Consider the following 22,337-nt stretch of genomic DNA (forward strand, 5'->3'; position numbering starts at 1 on the left):
GACTAGCTGCCAGTCAACATTTAGCATCTTTGATTTAAATGTAATTTTGCAAGCTCAGACAATCAATCCAAGTGTTTGGCAATGGGGGTTTGAGTTGTATTTGGCAGATTTATGATGTTGGTGGGGTTTCATTATGTCTGTTAACATATTAGTCTCAACATAATGCAGTGAACTCAGGAGGGAATTTTAGTATCTGTTTCAGGTTACCTGTCTTGGTAGATTTTTGGTGTACAGTACTGTGCATTATTGGAATGTGGGCTTTGCTGGCCAGACAAAATAAACAAATGTTTAGAATGCAAATAATTGTATGTAAACACTTCCTGTAATGATGTAGTTGCAGGCAGTGACCACTAGTTAATGCTGTGGTGTTGGTCCATGCAAGTGTACCATTTTGCCACACATGAACAGGACTTGGAAATCCTAGACAGAACTCTGCATTGTATTTGAAGAGCTGACCCTAGGGGTGGGGGTGTGCTGCCTTTTTGAACTGCTGCAGTCCATGTGCTGTAAATAGACCCACAATGCCCTTGGGGAGGGAATTCCAGGATTTTGACCTGAAATGTTATTCTTAGAGATGTCCAGAAGGTATTTGGTCATGTCCCTTCTGAAAATTGTTAGCTGAAGTTGAAATTCAAGGTGTTGAAGATGAATTGTTGGTTTGGTTAGAAATTTGACTAAACAGTAGTAGATGGAGAGTAGGGATGATGTGTGCCTCCTGGACTCAGCAGAATGTGATCTCCAAGGATCTGTTCTGGGGCTTCAATTACTCACCATAATGGGATTAGATGATGGGATTAGAAGCCAGGCAGCCAAAATCGTCACTAGCACGGAAACATTGTGGTGTTGTAATTGGAAGGATAAAGTTATTAAAAGATACTGATAGATTGGGTGAATGTGCGAAATGTGGCAGATAGAATCCTATGTAAAAATGCTAAAGGTAAAGTTACCATAGTCCTGCAGTTCCATTAGGAAGAGATGCCTGGGAATGGTTTAACCTGAGGTTCACTGTGCCGCAGGTGAAGGGGAGAGGTTGAGAAGGAGTGTCCTTCATGGTAACTTCAACTGAGCTAACAGACCCTGATTGTAAGTGCACACATGTGAAGTCACTCACTTTGGACCTGAGAAAACTCGGAGGCCAGGGAGGCTGAAAGTGTTGGAAACAGCGGAAGGCCAGGGAGCCAGGTAGTTTGAGAAAAATACACAAACCGGTCTGGAGATCGCAAAGGCTAATAGGCTGCTCACCTTAATGTCGAGGGAATGGGGTCACAAGGGGATAAGAGCTATGTTTGAATTGTACAAATATAAAAGCAAAGTGCTGTGAATGCTGGAAATCTGAAAGAAATGCTGGAGAAGCTCAGCAGATCTGGCAGCATCTGTGGAGGGAGAAACACAGTTAATGTTTTGAGTCTGTTGTGACTCTTCTTCAGAACTGAAGGAGTCTGGAAAATTACAGTTTACTACTTGGGAGAGGGGTCTACTGCATTAGTGCTCGTTATGCCTTTTATTCTGGGCAGCTTTCCTATCAGTTCCACTCACCTCTCTTCCTTGTTTCCACAATACACAAGCCAGAATTTTAGGAAACTCTTGTGGTGTACTCTGGAATAGGAAAGCCTGGGTTCAAGCCCCATATCATCTAATGTTGTGTCATAACATATCTGACTAGAAAGTATCTATAAGCCATAATTTACAGCCCACTTCAGTGCTGAAGAAAACTCATATTGGACTCTAAACTCTATTTCTGTCCCAAATAATCTGTGAGATAAGCTGAGTTTCTCCAGCAACTTGCAAAGTCATGGTTAGACCACAATTGGAGCATCGTTAGCAAATCTGGACATGACATCTTCGGAAAAATAAATTGATTTTGGAGGGAGTAGAGTGTGGATTTACCAGAATAAAACTTGGAGTTCAAGTGTTAAATTACTAGGAGAGGTAACGCAAGCTAAGGAAGTACATTCCACTGGTTTAGATGATTAATTAAAGGGTGATTTCATTGAATTGGTATTCAGGGGAGCCCATAGTTTCTCCCAATCGATATGTTTGTTGGATGGGGAGTCTAGAGCTAAGCACATATTGTAGATATTAGAACAAACCCTTTCATCATGCAAAGGATGGTAGAATAGTGTAGTTCTCTTCTACCCATCAGTTGACGTTGGATTACCTGTAATTGTTAATCTAACAATCTCAGACTTATGTTTGAAAAGAGGTATGATGGGATATAGGCACATGAGCTTCTGTCACAGATCAGCAGTCATTGCATCCAATGGTGGAACAGGCTTGACGGACTGACTGGCCTCCTCTTCCTTTGTTTTGTATGGGCAAAAACTTTGATTGGGTCATTGGAAAGTTGAATCAATGATCATTTTATTGCTGACTTAATCATCTCTGAGTAGATTGTGATTGGTTTCTTTGTGTTTCAGCTCATCAATATAAAGCCTGTGAATTGTGTAAATAACTATTTTGTTCTTCAGTATTTTGGAGTCAATGAGGAAATAATTATCCCTGATTGTAACTGCCTCTGAATAAGTCAAAATATCCTTTGATTGAATAATTCCCATCCACTGAGAAGTAGCAGAGCAGGTCCATGTACATTTTAAGCAGGTTTAGGAGTGAAATGCTGTGTTTCTATCATCGGAAAGACAGAATTGGATCGATTGTCTTTTTCCAATCTGTAAAACATTATTAACCATTGATTGGTTATGTGCTAAGGGATAATTCCATGTGATGTTCTAGCTGTTAGAGTTCTCGAGTAGATTTTATTTACCACTAACTACACAGTGTTTATTTACATTTGGATTATGTCAAATGTTCTCGAGTTTAATGGAGGCAGGATAATGCTAGAGTTCCATCCGGGACTCTGAGAATGATGAAAATCTTACTGTTATGGTATTGGTGCTTTGAAAGAGTGAGATAATTAGTCCCTCTTTCCTGCTTTTTCCCAAATGTCTTGCAATTTTTTCTAAATTTTGATGATATATCCAATTCCTTTCTGAAAGTTAATTTTGAATCTTTTTTCAGTGTCCTTTCAGGAAGTTCATCCTCAACTATAGTTCAGGAAATATGTGAGCTGGACTATAAATTGCTGAGATTAGGAATTGTACTGTTCCTGTTTGGAATTCTGAAACTAACATCATTAAAATATTGATTTTTGAGGTCTTATCTAATTATCTGTTTGTGGGAGCTTGCTGTGCACAATCTGACTGCTACATTTCATACGTGACAGTAGTGACTACACTTAGAAAAACACGTCATTGGCTGTGAAGTGGTTTGGGATGGTCCTGAGGTTCTGAAAGGTACTTTGGAAATGGAAGGAGCAAAATTCTGTAGATGCTGGAATCTGTAGTGAAAACAACAAACGCTGGAGATCACAGCGGGTCAGACAGCATCCATAGAGAGAGAGAGCGAGCGAACGTTTCAAATCCAGTTAACTCTTCACCCAGAGCTGATGTGAAGTGTGGAAGGGGCAACGCCTGGAGGGCTGGAAGAGATCTGGAGGAGTACGGGTGCAGATTGTTCAGATTAAATGATTGGAATGGGAGAACGACTGAACAACGGTGTGTCTAACCGTTAGATTGGAAAGAACAGACAGTCCCACTGGGGTGGGGGAAGGGGAGAGAGAGAGAGGACATCGTGACAGAGAATGTACAAGTAAAGCTAAAAGAAAGGGAAGGAATGGGAGTGGGTTCACAATTTGAAGGTGTCGATCTCCATGTTAAGCCCAGAAGGTTGTAAAGTGCCTGGTCTGAAGCTGAGATATTGTTCCTCCAGTTTGTGCTGGGATTCACTGGAACACCGCAGCATGCCAAGGACAGACACGTGGGGCATGTGAGCAGGACGCTGTGTTCAACTGAGCGGCTATGGGAAGGTCAGGGCCCTGCTTACGCATGGAACGGGGGTGTTCCACAAAGTGGTCACCCAGTTTGTGTTTGGTTTCTCCGATGTAGAATAGGCCACATTGGGTGCAGTGAATGAAATCCACAAGATTGGAGGAGGTCCAGGTGAAATGCTGCTTCACCTGGAAAGGTTGAGGAATGCTTGAGGACTCTGGGTCTATACTCAATGGAGTTTAGAAGAATGAGGGGGGATCTAATTGAATGGCCTGGACAGAGTAGATGTTGGGAAGATATTTCCAATGGTAGGAGAGACTAGGACCTGAGGGTACGGTCTTAGACCTTTTTGAATAGAGATAAGGAGAAACTTATTCAGCCAGAGAGTGGGGAATCTATGGAATTGATTGCCACAGAAACCTGTGGAGGCCAGGTCATTGTGTATAGTTAAGACTGAGATAGGTAGGTTCTTGAGGATCAAGGGTTACGGGGAGAATGGGGTTAAGAAATTTATCAGCCAAGATTGAATGGCTGAACAGACTCAATGGGCTGAATGGCCTAATTTCTGTTTCTATGACTTATAGTCTTATGGACTATGAGGTGCTTGGATGGTGAGCAGGGAGGAGGTGAAGGGGCAGGTGTTGCACCTTCTTCAGTTACATGGGGAAGTGCCATGGGAAGGTGGGGTTTGGTGTTGGTGGTTGTGGAATGGACTGGGGTGTTGCAGAGGGATCAATCCCTGTGAAATGCAGGCGGGGGAGTGAGGGGACGATGAGTTTGGTGGTGACATTCTGCTGGAGTTGTCCAAAATGGCGGAGAATGATCCTTTGAATGCGGAGGCTGGTGGGATGGAAAGTGAGGATATTGTTGTGAGTGATGGGAAGGGGCAAGTGCGGAAACAAGGGTGAGAGGTCAGAGACAGCTGACAGGGCCTTCAATCGCAGAAGATTGAGTCGAAGGTTAATTGGAAGAGTGTTCAGATATTCTGGTGAAACCCACACTTGACCAGATTGATACCAAATGTTCCTTATCGGATGTCAGAGTCAAAATGACAATCTTTTTTTGGTTTAAAAAAACAGTATCCTAATCATTCCTATAGAAAAGGCACTGAACACAACAGTGTTATATCATTGCAATCAATGACCAATTGCTGGGTAGTGAATGTTGTCAGACTTACTGTGCAGTGCTATTATCAATGATGCTGGTAATCTGCTGAGAATCACTATCAGCAAAGAAGATTTGGCATTATATAAAAACTCTGCCTTGCAGACTGCAGTGTGCATTGTTCTCAATAAATTACATCCTGGAACAAATTTAAGGCTCTAACCTCATTTTCAGGTGATGGTTATTCTTTATCAGAGTATCAAACAACACAGCAATGGATCCAGCCTATAACTGAACTGTCCAATTAGTCCCACTCTCTCTGCACTATCTCCAGTTCTGCAAATGTTTAATTTCCTCAGTTTTATCCTGTTCCTTTTGAAGGTTATTATTGAATCTGCTTCTACTGTTCTGAGGCCCTACATTTCCAATCATAATAACTTGCTGCATAAAATAATCTTTGTCACCTTCATGGCTTTTTTTAGCCACAGATCTGCCTTTTCTAGTGACCTTTCTTCCACTTTCTATCAAACTACTTATCATCTTAACCATCTCCTGAAATCTACCCTTACCCCTTTTTTTATTGTATGGAGAACAACCTCATATTCTCTACCCTGAGGCAGTGATGTAATGACAAAGTCACTGGGATGGTTATTCAGATGATACTTAATGTTCTTGGGATATTGGTTTGAATCCTGCCAAAGTAGATGGTGAAATCTGAATCAAATAAATAGCAACCAATTGTTGCTTAAAAAACCATCTGGTACATGAATGTCCTTCAGGGAAGGAAATCTGCCATGCTCACCTGGTCTGGCCTACATGTGACTTCAGACCCACAGCAATTTAGCTAACTCTTAACTGCCCTCTGAAATCGCCCGAGTAAGCCACTCCAATCAAGGAGCCATTAAGGGCTGGGTAATAAAAGCTGGTCCAGCCACTGATGTCATGAATGAATGTAAAAAGCAGAACTGAAACCCTTTATTCCTGCTTTTGCTTCAAATTTAGCTGCATGCAAAGTAATTACAGCCCAAAATCAGGCCATTCAGCCCAACAGCTCTCTGCCAGTGTTTATGTTCCACACAACTTCCCTTGCATTCTGCTACATCTCAAACAGTGCTGTGCAGAGCAGTTCCTGAGGTGACACCACTCAAGCCTTGAACATTCATGTGATCCCCTTGGTGAAGACTGGGAGTGACCAGTGAGGGTGAGGCGGGGTCCTGGGAGACTGGCAGAAACTGGGAGAGTGTGCATTGCAGAACATTGCTGTGGTCATGGTTGCTTCAGAACATGTGGCTGCCACGTTTCAGTGTGTGACCCAAATGGGGTCTCAACCCCCACTTTGGAAAGTTGTGACCTCAGGCCATTAATGTTTCCTTTCATACCTTTATCGTCCTGGTGCTTACTGAAGCTGTCCTTAAATATGCTGAAAATGTTTTGCTGGAAAAGCGAAGCAGGTCAGGCAGCATCCAGGGAACAGGAGAATCGACGTTTCGGGCATAAGCCCTTCTTCAGGAAAGCCCTTCCAGCAAAACATTTTCAGCTCTGATCTCCAGCATCTGCAGACCTCACTTTCTCCTGTCCTTAAATATGCCTCATGTAAACCCCTACACCCCTCCTCCTGCCCCCATATTAGAACCACTGTCTGGATAAAGAAGCTTCCTGTTGGATTCCTTTTTGATGATTATATCCTTGTGTTACATCTCAAGAAGGACCAGATGGTTGAAACGTTAAATAGCAGGAACTTTATTAAGGAGGTGTTCACTCTGCAAGCAGCAACTATATTCCTCCCTGTCACATGATCAGGCTCTTAAAGTGACAGTCTACCATACGTACACAAGAACACAATATGATGGTCCCTAGTTCTTCTCTTGCCCAGAATTGGAGATCATTATCTCTCCACTGACCATATTAATAGCTCACCTCATTCTTTCTTTTTATCAAAGGCATCCTCTGTGGGAATCATTCTAGTGAATCTTCTCTTCAACATTGGTGCTTCTAAATCTTTTTTATAACCTGGAGACCAGAACTGCTTGCTCACTGCACTCCAAAAGCAGTCTAACCAGTGTTCTTTCCTTATCACTTCACTAGAACTGAATCCCAATGTTTTCTTAACAAAAACTGAAAGAACTTCAGATGCCATAAATCAGAAGCGAAACCAACCAGCGACACCCACACCCCACAAAATAAATAAATTTAGAAAAACAGAATTCTGAGGAAGGGTCACCAGACCCAAAACATAACTCTGATTTCACTCCACAGATGCTGCCAGACCTGCTGAGCTTTTCCAGCAACTTCTGTTTTTGTTCCCAGTATTTTCTTCCTCCTTTTTACACTGTGTTGCTGCTTCCAGGGACTTGTGTGTTTGCGCATAATTCCTTCTGCTCCTTGATTGTTTTTACACAGACGAATTGGTCTCCTGCTTTTCTAAACAAGATATAACCTCTTGTTCATGTCTGGTGAGAAAGCGGAGAAACTCTTTTGCAGTATCTTTGGAGAGGGGCTGAAATTAATGTCATGATTTTGGTGATTATTCTATCAGAATGCTCCACAGACATTAGGCGAAAGTGAATAATGCAAAAACTGGAAATTAGAGTCGAGATTGTGTTGCTGGAAAAGCACAGCAGGTCAGGCAGCATCCAAGGAGTAGGAGAATCGACGTATTGGGCAAAAACCCATTCCTGATGAAGAGCTCTTGCCCAAAATGTCAATTCTCCTGCTCCACAGACATTGCTTGTCCTGCTGAACATCCCCTGATTTTGTTTTGGATTTCCAGCATCCACAATATTTGGCTCTTGTATCCTTAGTGAAGCTCATTTAAGAGTATTGGAAGGCAGAAAATAGAATGAGAAGACCATTCAGCCCATCGAGCCTGCTATGCTATTCAGTACAGTCATGGCTGACCTTCAGCTTCAACTTCACTTTCCAATACGCTCTTGATTTATGGAGGGACCAACAATTGGGTGACTCCGGCCTTAATGATATTCGATGATGTCATGTCCACAGCTCTCTATGGTCGAACATTTCAAAGATTCACAACTCCCCAGTCTGAAATGATCTTCCTCCTGTCCTGAGATGGTGCCCCCTTGTTCTGGATTCCCCAGCTAAAGGGAAACCACATGTCAATCACACACCAATACCCCGCATCTCTCTGCACAATGTCACTCATTTCCCAGCCAATTTTGGACAGTTTGCAAACACTGAAATTGACTTTCCAATTTCTTGGTGCAAATCTTTTAAGTAAATTGTGAACAACCATTGGTCTCAGCAGTGATCCTCACAGATCACCTTCATCATCCGGACTGACTTATGATCAAAGCTTATCTCTGTTAGTTGTTCTGGGATACTGATGTTCTTGGAATTACAGCTCGACCACATTCCAACCAATAACTGCAGTGTTTGCTATTTACCCTGAGTCTGTCATACTCTGGCACTGAGTTCAGAGCCCAAGTCCAGCACTTGATGGGATGTGGGTCTTGCTGATAAGACCAACATTTATGGGGCAGTTGCTGTGTGCAGGGGATATGAGAAGTGAGCTCTGCCGAGATTCTTTGTCAGTTTCTGGATGTTGGGGCTGAGGGTGTGCCTCCATTGTCAGGTCTTCATTGTTTGATCAAAGGACATGGTTTCGGGGAGAGGGGGGCCCTTTTGAAAATCACACTTGGCCCTTCCTTCCTTCCTCATAACCAACACCCCCTCCCCTACTCCATGGTGGTGACCCTCCCCCGACTCCCAGTGGCCTTAAATTCTGTCTCAGGTCGGTGTATTGCCAGGAGGTCATGACCTGAACTGGAGAACTGCTGGCCTCTGGGTGTAATTTACCAATCAGACAATGATTACCCTGGTCCTCAGGACCTTCAGGAAACTTTCCTAGCTTCCATTTGGCTGTGGATCAGTCAGAGGCTGGGAACATGTCCATGCTAGAGTCATTAGAAGTGTAAGATCCAATAGGAGCCCAGGAACCAGGGTAAGAGGAGGCTGCCTCACCAGATATGCCATGGGACTTCACCTTCTGTACCAGCCTGCTGTGAGGTGCTTCCAAAGGCCTTGCTAAAGGTCATAAAGACAACTTCTACCACCCTGTCCTCATCAATCATCTGTCGCTTCCTCAAAAAGTCTCAATCAGGAGATTAAAAGTGTAGAGGAAGCTTTAATCTGTATCCAACCTTGTGCTGTTTCTGTCCTTGGAGTGTTTTGATGATAACAGTGTCGAGTGAGCTTTACTCCATATCCAACCCTGTGCTACAATTTGGCCTGGGAGTCTTTAATGGGGACAATATAGAGGAAGCTATGTTGCGGCTGTACAGGACACTGTTGGAATATTGCGTGAAATTCTGGTCTCCTTCCTATCGGAAAGAAGTTGTGAAACTTGAAAGGGTTCAGAAAAGATTTACAAGGATGTTGTCAGGGTTGGAGGATTTGAGCTTTAGGGAGAGGTTGAATAGGCTGGGGCTGTTTTTCCTGGAGCATCGGAGGCTGAGGGGTGACCTTGTAGAAGTTTACAAAATTATGAGGGGCATGGATAGGATAAATAGACAAAGTCTTTTCCCTGGGGTCTGGGAGCCCAGAACTAGAGGGCATAGGTTTAGGGTGAGAGGGGAAAGATATGAAAGAGACCTAAGGGGCAACCTTTTGACACAGAGGGTGGTATGTGTATGGAAACTTGAAAGGGTTCAGAAAAGGATGTTGCCTGGGTTGGAGGATTTGAGCTACAGGGAGAGGTTGAATCGGCTGGGGCTGTTTTCCCTGGAGTGTCAGAGGCTGAGGGGTGACCTTATAGAGGTTTATAAAATCATGAAGGGCATGGATAAGGTAAATAGGCAAAGTCTTTTCCCTGGAGTGGGGGAGCCCAGAACTAGACGGCATGGGTTTAGGGTGAGAGGGGAAAGATATAAAAGGGACCTAAGAGGCAACCTTTTCATGCAGAGGGTGGTACGTGTATGGAATGAGCTGCCAGAGGATGTGGTGGAGGCTGATACAATTACAACATTTAAAAGGCATCTGGATGGGTATATGAATAGGAAGGGTTTGGAGGGATATGGGCCAGGTGCCGGCAGGTGGGACTAGATTAGGTTGGGATATCTGGTCGGCATGGACGAGTTGGACTGAGGGGTCTGTTTCCATGCTGTACATCTCTATGACTCTATGAATAGCAGAAGATATACTCTGTATCTAAGCTAGTGCTGTATGTGGCCTGGGAGTATTTTAAAAGTGGAGGGGTTATCAAATTGTAATTTGAATGTGATAAACTGTTTGAGCAAAGAAACGATTTCTTCTGGTCAGCAAGTCCTGTGATAGTGAACATATACTAAAACATAGAGCCCGAAGGGTCAGCACTGACATCAGGAAGTGTTGTTTTATAGATTGTAGGGACAAAATCCTTGCATTCTCTCTCTCTCTCTCTCTGTTTCGAAACAGTTGGTGCTGAGGGTCACTGGGGCTTTCAGGACTGTGACTGATTAGCTTTTGTTACCAAGGGGATTAATGGATATGCAGCAGGTGTGGGCAAATGAGGTTCAAATACAGATCAGCTGTGAATAAACGGAATGGTAGGATGGTGGACAAAGCCTGGGACGATGAAATGGCATCTTCCTGTTCCTATATTCTGATAAATGTGCTCAGTACAATCTTTCTTTCTGTTTGAATTATCTGGGAGTGCTGACCTTTTCTGATTGGGAAGAGATAAACTGCTAATGGGTAATTGATTCCTTTGCAGGTTTTGCACTCCATCAACTGCAATAACCAAAACAATTGGTGGAATTAACCTCTGCTTTCCTTCTGTGAGTTTACTGGATCCTCCTGGTTGCTAATTATACTCCTGGCTATTACCACACTCTCTCTGAGCTTCTCCTTGTTCACTTTTCATCCTGGTTTTTAGGCAGTGAGCCTGGAGATGTTGATTAGCCACAGTGATCATTCTCCATCTTCGAAACATTTCAAAGTGGTCATTATCGTACTCGAAACATTAACTCTGTTTCTCTCCCTACTGCTGCTGCCAGACGTGCCAAGTTTCTCTGGCACTTTGTTTTTATTTCAGAAGTCACATGATACCAGGTTATAGTCCAATGGGTTTATTTGAAATCACAAGCTTTCAGAGTGCTGCCTGTTTACCACAGGTTGAAGGAGCAGCACTCTGAAAGCTTGTGGTTTCAAATAAACCTGTTGAATGATAACCTGTATCACATGACTTCTGACTTTGTCCACCCCAGTCCAACACCAGCACCTTCACATCATGTTTTTATTTCAGATTCCAAATACCCACAGAACTTAGTCTTTATTTGATCAATGCCAATCCATTGACTGAATTCTAGCAGTGTGTAATGGTGTAAAATGAGTTGGCAGCTGTTTTGATGTCATTTAATTATTTCTGTACTTCATCCACACCTTTGTCAGCTGTTGGTTATTACGTACGCTCCCATCTTCCACCCTACACTGGTACTCATTTTGCAACCTATATCTTTTCACACATCAAGTTGTGTTGATTTCCAGTTGTTCTTGTGAACCTACTTTGGTTCTGCAGTTGGCTGGATGGCTGCTTTGTGACACACAGTGATGCCAATGGTTCAACTCCCACACCAGCTGAGGGGACCATGAAGGACTCTCCTTCCCAATCTCTCCCCTCGTCTGAGGCCTGGTAACCCTCAGGCTAAACCACCATTGCTAATGAGAAAACAGCCCTGAGAGATGGTGGGCCAATGGCGATTTTACATTGGCTCCCCATTGAGCTCCATGTCGAAATTCTTAAACTCATTTTCAAATCCCTTTGTGGTAATCTCCCTTCCAACCTTTGTAATTTCCTCCTGCCTCACAGTCATCTAAAATATTATTATTTCATGGGATGTGGGTGTAACTGGCTGGTCCAACATTTATTGCCCGTCCCTAGTTGCCCCTTAAGAAGATGGGGGTGATCTGCCTTCTTTGAACCACTGCAGTCCATGTGCTGTAGGTTGACCCAGAATACCCTTAGGGAGGGAATTCAGGATTTTGACCCAGTGACAGTGAAGGAACGGTGATATATTTTCAAGTCAGGATGGTGAGTGGCTTGGAAATGAATTTGCAGAGGGTGTATGTATGTGGATGCACGTATGTGCTGCCCTTGTCCTTCTAGGAATATCAGTGGGTTTAGTCCCAAGCTTCCAACACTGCCAAAAACAGATTCACTGATAATTCATCTCATTTCGATTTGCAAGAACTTATACACAATCTTTGGGTTTATGCTGTTGTACAACAGTGGAAGGATTTTTAAGAGATAATGCCGAGCAGTGCTTCAAGCTCTGTCCGCTATGATAATGTCAGATGAGCTAAAGGGAAAAGCAGCTCAGGATCTCCATAACACCAGTGGGCAAAAGTAATAAAGAACTGGCTCGAAGGTAGAAGACAGAGGGTGGTGGTGGAAGGTTGTTTTTCAGACTGGAGGCCTGTGACCAGTGGAGTGCCACAAGGATTGGTGCTGGATCCACTACTTTCCATCATTTATATAAATGATTTGTGTGTGAGCATAAGAGGTATAGTTAGTAAGTTTGCAGATGACACCACAATTGGAGGTGTAGTGGACAGCGAAGAGGGTTACCTCAGATTGCAACGGGATCTTGACCAGATGGGCCAATGGGCTGAGAAGTGGCAGATGGAGTTTAATTTAAATAAATGTGAGGTGCTGCATTTTGGGAAAGCAAATCTTAGCAGGACTTATACACTTAATGGTAAGGTCCTGGGGAGTGTTGCTGAACAGAGAGACCTTGGAGTGCAGGTTCATAGCTCCTTGAAAGTGGAGTTGCAGGTAGATAAGATAGTGAAGAAGGCGTTTGGTATGCTTTCCTTTATTGGTCAGAATATTGAGTCCAGGAGTTGGGAGGTCATGTTGCGGCTGTACAGGACATTGGTCAGGCCACTGTTGGAATATTGCATGCAATTCTGGTTTCCTTCCTATCAGAAAGATGTTGTGAAACTTGAAAGGGTTCAGAAAAGATTTACAAGGATGTTGCCAGAGTTGGAGAATTTGAGTTACAGGGAGAGGCTGAACAGGCTTGGGCTGTTTTCCCTGGAGCGTCGGAGGCTGAGGGGTGACCTTATAGAGGTTTATAAAATCATGAGGGGTATGGATAGGGTAAATAGGCAAAGTCTTTTCCCTGGGGTGGGGGAGTCCAGGACTAGATGGCATAGGTTTAGGGTGAGAGGGGAAAGATATAAAAGAGACCTAAGGGGCAACTTTTTCATGCAGAGGGTGGTACGTGTATGGAATGAGCTGCCAGAGGAAGTGGTGGAGGCTGGTACAATTGCAACATTTAAAAGGCATTTGGATGCGTATATGAATAGGAAGGATTTAGAGCGATATGGGCCGGGTGCTGGCAGGTGGAACTAGATTGGGTTGGGATATCTGGTCGGCATGGACGGGTTGGACCGAAGGGTCTGTTTCCGTGCTGTACATCTCTATGACTCTCTGACTCTAAAGCGGAGGAGATCTGAGGGAAATGTTTCTCACCCAGATGGCAGTAGATATATGGAACATGTGTGTAAGTAGGAGCTTGGTGTTTGTCGGTTGGCATAGACGTGATGGGCCGAAGGGCCTGTTTCTATGCTGTACATCTCTATAACTTTATTAAGGCTTATTATCCATGTCTTCCTCAAAGCCTTTGTAACATGGTCTATCACATTAATATAACTTATGCAATAAACTACTATCATTTTCTTCTTCTCATTAGAGTGCCAAGTGGTCTCCCTCTACCACATCAGACCAAACAGGTCATGTAGATCCCTCTCCTGAAAGAAGATAATGGCAGCAAAACTAATTTCTTCTGAAGAAGAGTCATATCAGACTCAAAACACTAATACTGTCGTTCTCTCCACAGATGCTGTCAGACCTGCTGAGTTTCTCCAGGACGTTAGGTTCTTATGTTAGCACACTTTTACAGGCTGGGAAAGCTACGCATACTTAGAACCTACATTGGGTGTCATTGCCAGGGTGAGGGGGCACCATGAAACTAACTGCTGCGAGGGAAATCCAAGGGCAAGGAACCAATTTCGAGACCACAGTTCCAGAACTAAAATTATAAAGAGGGAAATTGAGAAACAAACTTGTAAGGAGATCCCAGCTATCTGTAAGAATAATAGGGTAGTTATGGTAGGTGATTTTAACTTTCCAAACATCGACTGGGACTGCCATAGTGTTAAAGGTTTGGATGGAGAGGAATTTGTTAAGTGTGTACAAGATAATTTTCTGATTCAGTATGTGGATGTAACTACTAGAGAAGGTGCAAAACCTGACCTACTCTTGGGAAATAAGGCAGGGCAGGTGACTGAGGTGTCAGTGGGGGAGCACTTTGGGGTCAGCGACCATAATTCTATTTGATTTAAAATAGTGATGGAAAAGGGTAGACCAGATCTAAAAGTTGAAGTTCTAAATTGGAGAAAGACCAATTTTGATGATATTAGGCAAGAACTTTCTAAAACTGATTGGAGGCAGATGTTCGCAAGTAAAGGGATGGCTGGAAAATGGGAAGCCTTCAGAAATGAGATAACAGAGAAAGTATATTCCTGTCAGGGTGAAAGGGAAGGCTGGTAGGTATAGGGAATGCTGGATGACTAAAGAAATTGAGGGTTTGGTTAAGAAAAAGAAGGAAGCATATGTCAGGTATAGACAGGATAGATCGAGTGAATCCTTAGAGTATAAAGGCAGTAGGAGTATACTTAAGAGGGAAAAGAGGAGGGCAAAACAGGAACATGAGGTAGCTTTGGCAAATAGAATTAAGTAGAATCCAAAGGGTTTTTACAAATATATTAATGACAAAAGGGTAACTCGGGAGAGAATAGGGCCCCTCAAAGATCAGCAAGGCGGCCTTTGTGTGGAGCCACAGAAAATGGGGGAGATACTAAATGCATATTTTGTATCAGTATTTACTGAGGAAAAGGATATGGAAGATATAGACTGTAGGGAAATAGATGGTGACATCTTGCAAATTGTCCAGATTAGAGGAGGAAGTGCTGGATGTCTTGAAACAGTTAAAGGTGGATAAATCCCCAGGACCTGATCAGGTGTACCTGAGAACTCTGTGGGAAGCTAGAGAAGTGATTGCTGGGCCTCTTGCTGAGATATTTGTATCATCGATAGTCACAGGTGAGGTGCCGGAAGACTGGAGGTTGGCAAACGTGGTGCCACTTTTAAGAAGGGTGGTAAGGACAACAGGGAACTATAGACCGGTGAGCCTGACCTCGGTGGTGGGCAAGTTGTTGGAGGGAATCCTGAGGGACAGGATGTACATGTATTTGGAAAGGCAAGGACTGATTCGGGATAGTCAACATGGCTTTGTGCGTGGGAAATCATGTCTCACAAACTTGATTGAGTGTTTTGAAGAAGTAACAAAGAAGATTGATAAGGGCAGAGCAGTAGATAGAACATAGAACATAGAAGAATACAGCGCAGTACAGGTCCTTCGGCCCTCTATGTTGCACCGATCCAAGCCCACCTAACCTACACTAGCCCACTATCCTCCATATGCCTATCCAATGCCCACTTAAATGCCCATAATGAGGGAGAGTCCACCACTGCTACTGGCAGGGCATTCCATGAACTCACGACTCGCTGAGTAAAGAACCTACCCCTAACATCTGTCCTATACCTAACCCCCTTAATTTAAAGCTATGCCCCCTTGTAATAGCTGACTCCATACGTGGTAAAAGATTCTCACTGTCGACCCTATCTAAACCCCTAATCATCTTATACACCTCTATCAAGTCACCCCTAAACCTTCTTTTCTCCAATGAAAACAACCCCAAGTGCCTCAGCCTTTCCTCATATGATCTTCCTACCATACCAGGCAACATCCTGGTAAACCTCCTCTGCACCCGTTCCAGTGCCTCCACATCCTTCCTATAGTATGGCGACCAAAACTGCACACAATACTCCAGATGCGGCCGCACCAGAGTCTTATACAACTGCAACATGTGATCTATGTGGACTTCAGTGAGACATTTGACAAGGTTCCCCATGGGAGACTGGTTAGCAAGGTTAGATCTCATGAAATACAGGGAGAACTAGCCATTTGGATACAGAACTGGCTCAAAGGTAGAAGACAGAGGGGGGTGGTGGGTTGTTTTTCAGACTGGAGGCTTGTGACAAGTGGAGTGCCACAAGGATCGGTGCTGGGCCCTCTTCTTTTTGTCATTTACATAAATGATTTGTATGCGAGCATAAGAGGTACAGTTAGTAAGTTTACAGATGACACCAAAGTTGGAGGTGTAGTGGACAGTGAAGAGGGTTACCTAAGATTACAACAGGATCTGGACCAGATGGGCCACTGGGCTGAGAAGTGGCAGATGGAGATTAATTCAGATAAATGCGAGGTTCTCCATTTTGGGAAAGCAAATCTTAGCAGGACTTATACACTTAATGGTAAGGTCCTAGGGAGTGTTGCTGAACAAAGAGACCTTGGAGTGCAGGTTCATAGCTCCTTGAAAGTGGAGTCGCAGGTAGATAAGATAGTGAAGAAGGCGTTTGGTATGCTTTCCTTTATTGGTCAGAGTATTGAGTACAGGAGTTGGGAGGTCATGTTGCGGCTGTACAGGACATTGGTTAGGCCACTGTTGGAATATTGTGTGCAATTCTGGTCTCCTTCCTATCGGAAAGATGTTGTGAAACTTGAAAGGGTTCAGAAAAGATTTACAAGGATGTTGCCAGGGTTGGAGGGTTTGAGCTACAGGGAGAGGCTGAACAGGCTTGGGCTGTTTTCCCTGGAGCGTCAGAGGCTGAGGGGTGACCTTATAGAGGTTTACAAAATTAAGAGGGGCATGGATAAGATAAATAGACAAAGTCTTTTCCCTGGGGTCGGGGAGTCCAGAACTAGAGGGTATAGGTTTAGTGTGTGAGGGTAAAGATATAAAAGAGACCTAAGGGGCAACTTTTTCCTGCAGAGGGTGGTACGTATATGGAATGAGCTACCAGAGGAAGTGGTGGAGGCTGGTACAATTGCAACATTTAAAAGGCATTTGGATGGGTATATGAATAGGAAGGGTTTGGAGGGATATGGGCTGGGTGCTGGCAGGTGGGACTAGATTGGGTTGGGATATCTGGACGGGTTGGACCGAAGGATCTGTTTCTATACTGTACACCTCTATGACTCTATAAAAGGATACTTTACAAACCTATGCAGACCAGGCCTAATGTAAGACAAGATTTACAAGACTGGGACTGTAGAAAAGGCAGGAGATCTGTTATTTAAACATAGTTTAGGCAGGAAGCATTTGTTTAGACCTCACACATGATCTAGAAAGATGATACAATTATTTGGAAATTCAGGTTCTAAAGTGGATAGAGCCATGCATAGCTTTCAGTTTGATTTGTAAATCTATATTTGTGTGTGATAAGAAGGTGAGACATAGTTTTATTTAATTTTTAATTACTGAGTGATGCACAATTGTCTGGAAATTTGTTTGTGCGCATTTAAATGAGGCTTTTGAAAACCATTGAGGTGAAGAGATTGGTGCCTTACAGACAAGTGCAGAAAAGCCAATAGAGAGGCTGTTCAGCTGTGACAAATGGAGACAGAGACCTAAGCAAGTTAGAAAGGTCGCTTATCCAGAAGGTCAGTGAGTGCGAGTTTCTTTCAGAGAGAGTAGCAGGTCATTTCGAGAACAGAGCTTTGTACAGCAGTAGTGCAGTTTGAGTTTTCAAAGCAACTGGGGCAGAAGTAAAGATTCCCGAATGGCTTAATATCAGGAGGGGAAAACTCCAGAAACAGAAGGCTGTGCAAGAAGCATTTAAGGAAAGTGTGTTAAGAGGCCATTCAGCCAATTGAATCTGTCTGACCCTCCAACGAGCATCCTACCCTGTCCCCATAATCCTGCATTTCCCATGGCAAATCCATCTAGCCTGCCCATCCTTGGATGCTGTGGGCAACTTAGCAAAGCCAATCCACCCAACACATCTTTGGACTGTGGGAGCAAACCGGAGCTCCCGGAGGAAACCCACAAGGACATTATCTGAGTGTGGAATTGCACCCAGGTCCCTGGCAGTATGAGACAGCAGTGCTTACCACTGAGTCACCATACTGCCGGTAAGTAAGCTGTTTTAGCACTTTTTGTTTAAGGATATCAGGAAGAGATATTAACTAATAAAATATCACTGAGTGAATGCATAAGTTTGCCAAAAGAAATAAATTGCAGCCATGCCATTGAACAAGGACCTTTGAAATGGAAACAGGCTGATCTCTCACTGAGATTTGAGGTGGTTGGTGGGGTTAAAAAGGTTGAATCTTTATTTTTGAAATATGTAATAAGATTGCTTCAAATAGTTCTTGTATTATGTAAAATAATGCAAGTTTTCTTTCTGACTTGAGTGTGTACTGTGACTGACCACCATGTTAAACAAATTGGCCTAATTCAATGATTGGATTTGGCTGGTATTGCCATCTGGTGGGATCAGAACCCAAGGCAAAGTTGTTAAAGACTGGGATTCATCTTCTAAAGCCATATATTGCAGTCATCATTTACTGAGACTATACTTCAGAATGAAGTTGTTTATTAAAGCCGCAGGACACTATTAATGATATTAGGCAAAGTAAAATTGTTTATTAAGGCTGTATTTGACATGACTCATCCACAGAAATTGCAAAAAAGGCTCAAGTCCTTCATTTTACTGGCATAAGTTGGTAATCCTTCATTTTGACCACAGGAATGTGGTAAATCTCTCCAGTACAGTCGTGCACAGCAGCCTTACTTTGCTGGACAATAATAAAAACTCTGAAAGCAAGGAAAATAAATACTCACTTTTGGAACAAATTGCAGCAGGAAAAGGTGCTGTCAGGAGATTTGATTTCGGGGATAAGCCAAACAAAACACAAATTTGGACATCTTAGATAAAACAATTCTTAAGAGATGGAATAGCTTCCAAATTAAAGCTAAATAAGAGGCTGAACAAGTTAATATATTTTTATATAGAATTGGGGTTATTGCTAATGTTGTTATAATTTACCAAACAAGAAAGAGGCAACTGCTGAAAATGTGTTGCTGGAAAAGCGCAGCAGGTCAGGCAGCATCCAAGGAGCAGGAGAATCGATGTTTCGGGCAAAAGCCCTTCATCAGGAATGAAGAAGGGCTCATGCCCGAAACGTCGATTTTCCTGCTCCTCGGATGCTGCCTGACCTGCTACGCTTTTCCAGCAACACATTTTCAGCTCTGATCTCCAGCATCTGCAGCCCTCACTTTCTCCTCGAAAAAAAGAGGCAACAGCTACTTCTGAAGATTTTTGACAATTGATTTACCGTCAGAATAAAGAAGTTTCTTGAAACACCAAGATTTAATATACAAGTTCAGCATCCATGAGTATCAATAACCTCTTTCATATTACTCTTCAATGGAACAATGTGACTATGAGGATTTGAAGTATCAGTGTTCATAAGAGTCAGAATTGTTGTTGGAATTGCTGATGAGTCTTTGTCAGATTAATTACAACCAAAATAAAACTTGACTCAAGAGAAAGCCATTCAGATAATGAGTGATGCTGAATTCCAGGAGCAACATAGATTAGCCTTAAGAAGGAAAGATCAATATTATTGCAGAAAATTAGAATCCGTTCAGTTTTTAACATACAAAATTATTGAAAATGCACACTGGAAACCAGCCTAGCAAATAAACAGGCTCCAGATACCAAGTGTCATTGTCAATGATGTAGAACAAAGAAACCCTACAGGCAAAAGCAGTGCACAGAAATAACTTTTAAAAAGTTTTATTTGTAAAAACAATTGATAGGTTTCAGAAAATGTGCCAAAGTGGAACAGCAGGTTAAGGAGTTTGCTTCAGGAGTAGTTAGTGATGGAACAGCTGGTCAAAGGAAAACTAATAGATGATTTCAGTCTCCTTAAACCCATGGTGGAACCCAATCAGAAGGCAAAATCTAAAATCCTACTAATATCTTTGATCATATATATGTAATAAAATTGGTCAATTCTGAAGATCTGTTTCCAAACTTTTCTTCAACACCTACAGTGTGGAAACAGACCATTTGGCCCAACAAGTCCACACCGACCCTCTGTAGAGTAACCCACACAGACCCATTTCCCTATCCTATTGCTGTGCATTTCCCCTGGCTAATGCATCTAACCTGCACACCCCTGAATACTATGAGCAATTTCCCATGGCTAATTCACCTAACCTGCACATCCTTGGACTGTGGGAGGAAACCCATGCAGACACTGGGAGAATGTGCAAACTTCACACAGACAGTCGCCTGAGGCTGGAATCATATCCGGGTCCCTAGCGCTGTGAGGCAGCATTGCTAACCATTGAGCCACTGTGCCGCCCTGAAAGCTTGAAGGCTTCCATCAGATCAATCCCTAACCTTCTAAACTCTAGAGAAAACAGGTCTAATTTGTATAATCTCTCCTCATTATTAAACCCCTGAAGTCTAGTAAAATTAAGTGGTACTCTCTCCAAGGACAATCTGTACTTCCAATGGTGTAATACTCAGATCGGCCCACTGTGCTCCCAGTGGGACCTAGCCAGGGTTTTGTATAACTGCAGCCTAACGTCTCTATCCTTGTACTCCAGTGTTGTAGATATAAAGGCTAGCATTCCATTAGCATTATTGATTATTTTATGCATCTGTTCCTGACATTTTAAAGATCTCTGAACCTGAATCCCCAAGTCTCTTTGGATGTCCACTATATTTGCCTTCACACCATCTAGAAGCTACCCTGATCTATCCTTTTTTCAGTCCAAAATGGATAACCTCCCACTTGCTTAATTGAACTCCATCTGCCAGAAGGTCCTGACAGCTAATCGATCTTCTAGTGAGCTGTAGAGCAGAGAGCTGCCACAACATGGAGAGCAATGGGGTGGATTGCTCATCGGACATTTACCGTCAGAGAACAGAACATTCCAGAGAGAAGGAGGCAAGTAATGTGGAGTTAAGATCTTGTTCTTGCAGAAACTTGTGGTGCTGGTTTAATGGGATATTTTAAGAATGAGATTGATTTTTGAATTTGTTGATTTGATTTATTGTTGTCACATGTGCCTAAATACAGTGAAAAGGTTTGTTTTGCGAGCAGTACCCAGGCAAATCATTGCAAACGACGACATATGGATCATGGTGTGCTTTGACAGAGTGAGGTACACAAGGTTATGGCTGCACAGGAGCTGCACAAAACAAGATCAATATTAAATTTGAAATTTGAGAGTCCATTCAGCAGTCTAATATCAGCAGTGAAGAAGCTGTTCTTGAACCTGTTGATGCATGTGTTCAAGTTTCTATGTCTTCTGCCTGATGAAAAAGGTTGGAAGAGAGCATTACTGGGCTGGGAGGGGTGTTTGATGATATTGGCAGCCTTTCCGCAGCCATAAGTGGAGTCTGTGGATGGGAGGTTGGCTTCCATGATGTTCTGGGCTGTATTCACAATGTTTTGTAATTTCTTACAGTCCTGGGCAGAGCAGTTCCCGTACCAGGACATAATGCCCCTGGATTGTATACTTTCTGTGGTGCATCTGTAAAAGTTGGTGAGGGTCCTTAAGGACATACTGAATTTCCTTAGCCTCCTGAGGAAGAAGAAACGCTGTTGTGTCTTCATGACCATCGCATCTACGTTGAAGGTCCAGACCAGATTGTTGGTTAGTGTCAATCCGAAGAACTTGACACTCTTGAACCTCTCCACCTCATCCCAATGATGAGATAGGGTTGTGTCCTCCTTTCCTTCCTGAAGCCAGTGATCAGTTCCGTCGATAGATTTTCATTCAGAAGTGATAGGAGATAAGACAGATAAGTGGAGCTGAAATACAGATCATCTATACTCTAAGGGAATAGCAGGGCAGAGGCTAAATAGCCTCCTCCTGTTCTGCTAGAAATACCATGTGAAGGGAAGTGCAATGTGAACGGTACCTTCACCCTATAATTAAACAAAAAACCACAGAGACTCAGCAGGTCTGGCAACATCTGTGGTGAGAGAAACTGTGTTAACATGTTGGGTCCAGTGACCTTCTTCAGAACTATCAGGACCTCTGGAAAAAAAGGTATACCTGTATATGCTGAAGCCAGGTGGGGTGGGAAAGGAGTGAGTAAACAGCCAGAGATGGAGTCCAGAGAGTGAGAAAGACAGGCAGACAAAGGGGATGGATAATGAGAAGACAGGGAGACAGAAAAGCTGCTAATGGGGACCATGTGTAGGTGAGAATGGGTTGACTGTTGAAAGCAGCCCAGGTGTTGATGGGGCCTGGGGGATGGGGTGGGGAAAAGGACATGGAAGCAGGTGTTAGACCTCAAATTGTTGAAGTCGATATTTAGTACTAAGTCCTGAAGGTTGCAGGGTTCTCTACTCTGTAGTTGTAAGAAGCTTAAATACCTGTCTCACTCACCAGCTTGACCAGGTCTTCATACAAGAGCTGCTTCCGTCCAGTAACCTGACTGTTGGTTAAATCTCTCGCTGGTATCAGTTG

General features: G+C 43.2%; 1 protein-coding gene across 4 annotated transcripts in view; it reads left to right on the forward strand.

Moving 5' to 3' along the window:
* Positions 1-22,337, forward strand: part of kcnq2b (potassium voltage-gated channel, KQT-like subfamily, member 2b) — a 179,561-nt gene that overhangs the window by 1,307 nt on the left and 155,917 nt on the right. The gene's annotated exons all lie outside the window — the stretch shown is intronic.

This window comes from Chiloscyllium plagiosum, unplaced genomic scaffold (genome assembly GCF_037043375.1).
Source record: "Chiloscyllium plagiosum isolate Xiang-an unplaced genomic scaffold, Cpla_swu_hap1 HiC_scaffold_15, whole genome shotgun sequence".
Taxonomy (NCBI): domain Eukaryota; kingdom Metazoa; phylum Chordata; class Chondrichthyes; order Orectolobiformes; family Hemiscylliidae; genus Chiloscyllium; species Chiloscyllium plagiosum.